General features: G+C 39.3%; 1 pseudogene; it reads left to right on the top strand.

Moving 5' to 3' along the window:
• Positions 1–1,524: 1,524 nt before the first annotated feature.
• On the top strand, positions 1,525–2,292 carry LOC116442982 (annotated as a pseudogene).
• The last annotated feature ends 3,626 nt before the right edge of the window (positions 2,293–5,918 follow it).

Genomic DNA, 5,918 nt, shown 5'->3' with positions numbered 1-5,918 from the left:
TCAAATTTTCTCTTTTTTTCATTCTTCTCTTCCATTATTTTTTTTTTATTATTTTTAAATTTCTTTCTGAATAACGAGGGAATATCTGGGATACAGAAAATACAAAAAGCCACACAAACGCTAACATTTTAGAGCAAGTATGACTGTAAGTACCCTTCTTTGAAACCCTTGTAAAGGATATAATTCAGAAGATGGGAGGGGGGATCTATGAGAGGAGACCAAAATCAGAAACAGCACGCTGTGTAACCAAACAAAAGAATGTTGCCTTTCATTGTTTAATATTCTTAGCAGTAAGGTGGTACCACTTAGGATGTTGAAAAGTAACACATGGTGGGGCTTATAATTAAGTGAAGCCTGAAGAATAATTATGCAAGTACAGCTCAACATAATGGGGAACCAGGGTTGGGGGCTTAATATCATATTATGACATTAAGTACAAAATAGAAATCTGATGCTAATGCATCTGTTGAAAATGGAAGAAACCTGCAGATACAGGCATTTTAACAAAAAAAGGTCACTTTTACCTTCTGTAGAATAGTACCATTCCATATTCGATTTAAGTAAAATAATTTTTTTTTTTTTAATCAAGGGCTTGATATAATTTCAGAAGAAAAACCTGAGAATATTCATTGATCTAAATGGAAACTGGCTTCGTCCCTCTGTTGAAATATTTATATTTTTCTCTGTAGTCATACAAATAAAATGTCACAATTACTCTGAAAATTGTAATACCAGTTAAAGCCAGGTATCTGAGCTATTTAGAAGAAGCTATTGTAAACTGAATTTTTCAGCATGAGCCTGTTCATGAGGGACAGCTCTATGGTTGCCACAACAGGAGCTTTTTGCTGCCACTCCAGAAGATTACAAGATAATTTAATTAATACAGCATTTGGAAGAGCGAAAAGATGTCTGTCCAAGATAATTCTCTAATTCTGGGACCCAGCTTGTGTCACAGTGGGCTTTCCTCTGACTACGTGAGATGTATTTTAAAAGGAGAACCAGAAGGTATTTTGTACTTCATTCTTGTTGCTTCCATTGCACTCTAGGTACATGAGTTATGAAAGTAACAGCTCTTAAGCCATGTTTTACTGGCAATACTTGGGTCTTTGACACTTCTCTGGAATAGGAGAGCAACCCAGCTCCATATCCTAAAGGTATCTACTGGTATTATTAGGTTTCCTAGACTATCCCGGTGTTGGCATGGGGTTGGCAGATTCACAACAGAGCTGAGGGTGATCTTAAATCTGTTTGAGAGTGCAGCTAGACATGAGTCAGGATATCCTAAGGTGCCATTTAGGCACAAGGTCCATATGCTTAGGCACCAATGCACTCATTAGATTTCCATGGTTCTGTCCATTCTTCCATAAAATAAATGTCCAAGACATTCACATTCATCTATACTAATATAATCACTTAAAGGGATGAAAAACATAAGATGGAATATAGATACAGAAATCTAAGAAAAACCAAAATAAATCCTTACTGAAATAATATTTTTTGAGAAAGCTGGGAGCGTGTGTCAATATGTTAGAAGGTAGGAGGGCTCTGAAAAGAGATCTGGAACGGTTGGATAGATGGGCAGAGTCTAATAAGATGAAGTTTAACAAGTCCAAGTGCCGAGTCCAGCATTTTGGCCACAAAACGCCCCTGCAACACTATAAGCTGGGGACAGTGTGGCTGGACAGTAGCCAGGCGGAAAGAGACCTGGGGGTACTGGTTGACAGCCGACTGAATATGAGCCAGCAGTGTGCCCTGGTGGGCAAAAAGGTCAATGGCATCCTGGCCTGTATCAGGAATAGTGTGGCCAGCAGGAGCAGGGAGGTCATTCTTCCCCAGTACTTGACACTGGTAAGGCCCCACCTTGAGTGCTGTGTCCAGTTCTGGGCCCCTCAGTTCAGGAAGGACGTTGAGACGTTTGAACGCATCCAAAGGAGGGCGACAAGGCTGGTGAGGGGCTTGGAGCACAAGCCCTCTGAGGAGCGACTGAGGGAGCTGGGGTTGTTTAGCCTGGAGAAAAGGAGACTCAGAGGTGACCTTATCACTCTCTGCAACTTCCTGAAAGGTGGCTGTAGTCAGGTGGGGGTTGGTCTCTTTCTCCAGGCAGCAACTGACAGAACAAGAGGACACAGTCTCAAGCTGCACCAAGGGAAATTTAGGTCGGATGTTAGGAATAAGTTTTTTACTGAAAGAGTGATAAAGTACTGGAATCATCTGTCCGGGGAGGTGGTGGAGTCACCATCCCTGGATGTGTTTAAAAAAAGATTGGCTGTGGCACTCGGTGCCATGGTTTAGTTGAGGTGGTGTTAGGGCATGGGTTGGACTCGGTGATCTAGGAGTGATTCTCTGTGAATTTTTTTATTGCTGAGTGACATAATATGGGCTAATTTGGACTGAGATACCAGCCACTGAAGGGAGAACTCTTGTAATTTCTGTGTGAATTTTCTCCGCAAATGCATGATATTAAGATTTGGTAACAGAGGAAATATTTGGGAAAATGATTCTTCTGTTACTGAGATCAAGTGATTCTCCCTGCTGTCTCTCTTAGATTAAAAAATATATAATTATTTGTCTCAGGAAGATTTTGCTAGGGTTTTGGAAGAAGAAGTTATCTCTTTAAAAAGCTTTTCCTCTTGATGCCAGGAGAGATGTCGTATCATTGGTGTTTCACCATGAATTCAAGTGGTGTCTTGCACTCCTAATAGTCTGAAATTATATCATTTCAGAAGAAACTGAAGAAACAATTTCAAGTTGGAGAAAAAAATGAACTTTGATTTCACACCTCCATACAGGCTCCTTCAGAAACTCCCATCTACTGGATGCTTTTAATTGTTTTAATTGTTTTCAATTATATACATAAGCAGTAAATATATTCAGTGGTGCCCGGTTTGTATTATTGCAAGGTAATGCTAAGAAAATCTGAATTATTGGCACAGTACCTGAAGCAGAAAAAAAAAAAAAATGTCTTTTGCATCTAGTCACCCATCTGATAGAAGATAATTTAAAATATCATTTAAAAGTTCATTTAAAATTTTGTTTGGTAGACAAAAACAGGGATAAGGTGACCAGAACAGAAAACCACTTAGATTTCTACAAGTAAAAATGTATGTCACTTATTGTGGGAAAGAAGTTGGCTGACCCTGCTGTTCACATCTGACAACCTGACCCATAAACATTAGGAAGAAGCTACCTGCCAAGAATGCTCAATTTACATTGCCTGCCACATCTTTACAGCTGGAACAGGAGATGCCTGAAAGCTTTTTTTCTCTTTTTTTTTCTTTCCTTAATAGCAAGGCAAAAGTCTGCTTTCTCTTGAATCTGAAGTAGGACAGTGAGTCATTCTAGTTCTTTGTACTGTAAAGTTGGAGGCATTGCAGAGGGCACTGCTCTGTACTATAAAACCAAAGGGAGCGTTTCAGGTGTAATTCTCTCCAGTGCTGGTGTAAGTACTGCGATGATAGTTACCACATAATGCACAGCACTGCTACACAAGTTGACCCCTGGGGAGCATTTAGTAAATTATAAAGGACTGTGAAAGCACAAAATAAAGAAAGATGGACTTTTCTTCTGAACACACTGGTCTCATTTCTGCAGGTACTGCGAAGAGCTATAAGGAAGTTAAAAGTTGCCATGCAGCTGCAACTACCCTTCCACATCATGAAAAAAGATGGCTCCATCCCTGTCCTGGAAAACCACAAAGTGATGCTTGCAGAGAAATGCCTTCCACCAGCAGCTCACAGGAAGGATGCAGGGCAGAGAGCAGGGTGAATTTAGCACTGTGACTACTGAGGGCTTTTTTGAAATCATACAGATTTTTCTGTCTGTCACTGACCAACAAATGAAATAAAGGGCCAGCCTCCCCCCCCAGCATTATACTTTCCTAAACTTATCTGAAACGCCCAGGAAGTATCAGGAAACACCAAGAAACAGTGTGAATTTCTTCCCCTCAGTGAACTCTCTCATGTCAAAATGCAGTTTTATGTTTTGGCAAAACCTCACAGTCCAGCCAGCTGGTTAAATCCTATCAGGCATAAAGTCAGAGGAGCTCAGCTCCGGTCCTTGTTCTGGCATTGACTTTCCCTGCTTCATTGGGAACGCTGCATAGAATTAGAAGTCCTTTATCCGGATTTGAGTTAAGGATGATAACTCTGCCCAAAGAACTCTGGAATTCACAGATGAAAGCTAATGCATTGGTCTAAGTCTAACTCATCAGTGGTCACTCACTAAAATGGCCCTCTTAGTGTAGCACAGTATCATTACTTTTTGTGCCCAGTTCCTACAAGGGTGTTGTCAGGGCCTAACTGAGGTTTTCTGGCATGGCACTGCCCTTCCTAGGAATGCCATATGTCAGAGGAACAACATGAAAAACCTTAAGTGTAGTCCTCAATACTATCGGTTTCACTGAGTGGCTTCAGTTTGTCTCTTGTATAGTCTTAGTATTAAAAATCCACGGTTACAACCAGTTACCTGAAGGATTTAAAAAAATATTTTTATCAGGGCTTTTTTCTTCCAGACTTTGGAAGGATAATGTACAGGAAAATAGATTGCCAAAAAAAAAGCAAAACTGACCTATTCACCTATTAGCTATAACTTGGTTTGGATTCTCTTTGAATCTAGGGTGCAGGTGTGACTTTTGTTCCTGCTGCTTTTCCATAGCTGGTTATAAAAATCTGGCAACTCTTTAAAAAAAAAATTCTTTGAAAATGTGGGGTTTTTACTTATTTTTATTTATTTATTCTTAGAGAAACAGCCATGTAAGGCCACTTTAAAGGCGAACAGCAGGAGCAAGTCCAGACAGCAAATGTAGCACACCAAGCTTTTTCTCATAAATTCTTTCCCCCCATCTCCCTCTGCCCCACTTCCCACTGTAAATAAAGGACTGAAGAAAGGAAGAAAAGGCTTACACAGCAACATTTGCATCCCAGCCTTTAGCTAGTCACATTTTCCTAGCTTGAGGTGATATGCATTATTGAAGAATGTCCAGCACTCTCAAGTAAATATCTGCCGCTCAAATAAATACCTATGCACTATGCTGCTCTGTATTCTTTGGCAGTGTTTATAATGACCCACATACAGCCCAGTTTTCATTTTTCATCCTTACTTTCAGTTTTCAGGGAACAAATTATTTATCAAATATCTCAGATATACAGGGGCTGATCAAAATGAAGTAACAGATTGTATTAATTGTTGAATCAGTACAGCAGTGTTGTGACAAAGCAATATTCAAATGTGGCTGCCTGCTTTCAGCCATCTAAGTCCATGCATACGCTAAAGATCTGTACAGCAGCTGGTATTATGAGATTTTGGATGTCTAACCTCAGGTGTCTAGCTTAAAATATTGGATTTGCATTGCATAAAAGTATAGTTAGTTATTATCTAGGAGTTAATTAACCAGTATAAATTAATTTAGTAACATCTTCCTTTTATTGCAACCTGACACAAGGAATCTGCAACAATATTTAGTAAATTACAACTTGAGCAATTCCCCATTAACTGCATAATTTCTCTCATAGATTCTGCTTCCCTGAGTTGTCCCACTAAACATTTTACTGCTTATAAGTTAGGATAATTATAGTGGACTGAACAGCTTCTGAGATTTTAAAACAAAACTTTTGGGGGTGATGTATAATTGCTCTTCCTTTTTATGACTACCTGACAAAGGTCAGTCATTTATAACTTCCTTGAATTGTGGTTAATTTAACTGATACCTCTATGGTTTTGGTGCATGGCTACTACTCCAATCTACCAGCAAGATATAACTGCTTCAAGGTTACATAGCAGAACTTTTCTAATCATGAGTTTAATATTCTTAAGATGTTTGGACTTTGGTGTTTTAACAACCTCCATAGACTCCATGAAAGAAATTTAAGGTAAAGCCCTCAACATTTCAGCATGTGGTGAAAAGGTGGCTAGTATATCTG

The sequence above is a fragment of the Corvus moneduloides genome, chromosome 1 (assembly GCF_009650955.1).
Source record: "Corvus moneduloides isolate bCorMon1 chromosome 1, bCorMon1.pri, whole genome shotgun sequence".
Taxonomy (NCBI): domain Eukaryota; kingdom Metazoa; phylum Chordata; class Aves; order Passeriformes; family Corvidae; genus Corvus; species Corvus moneduloides.
This window is presented reverse-complemented; position numbering and strand designations above follow the sequence as displayed.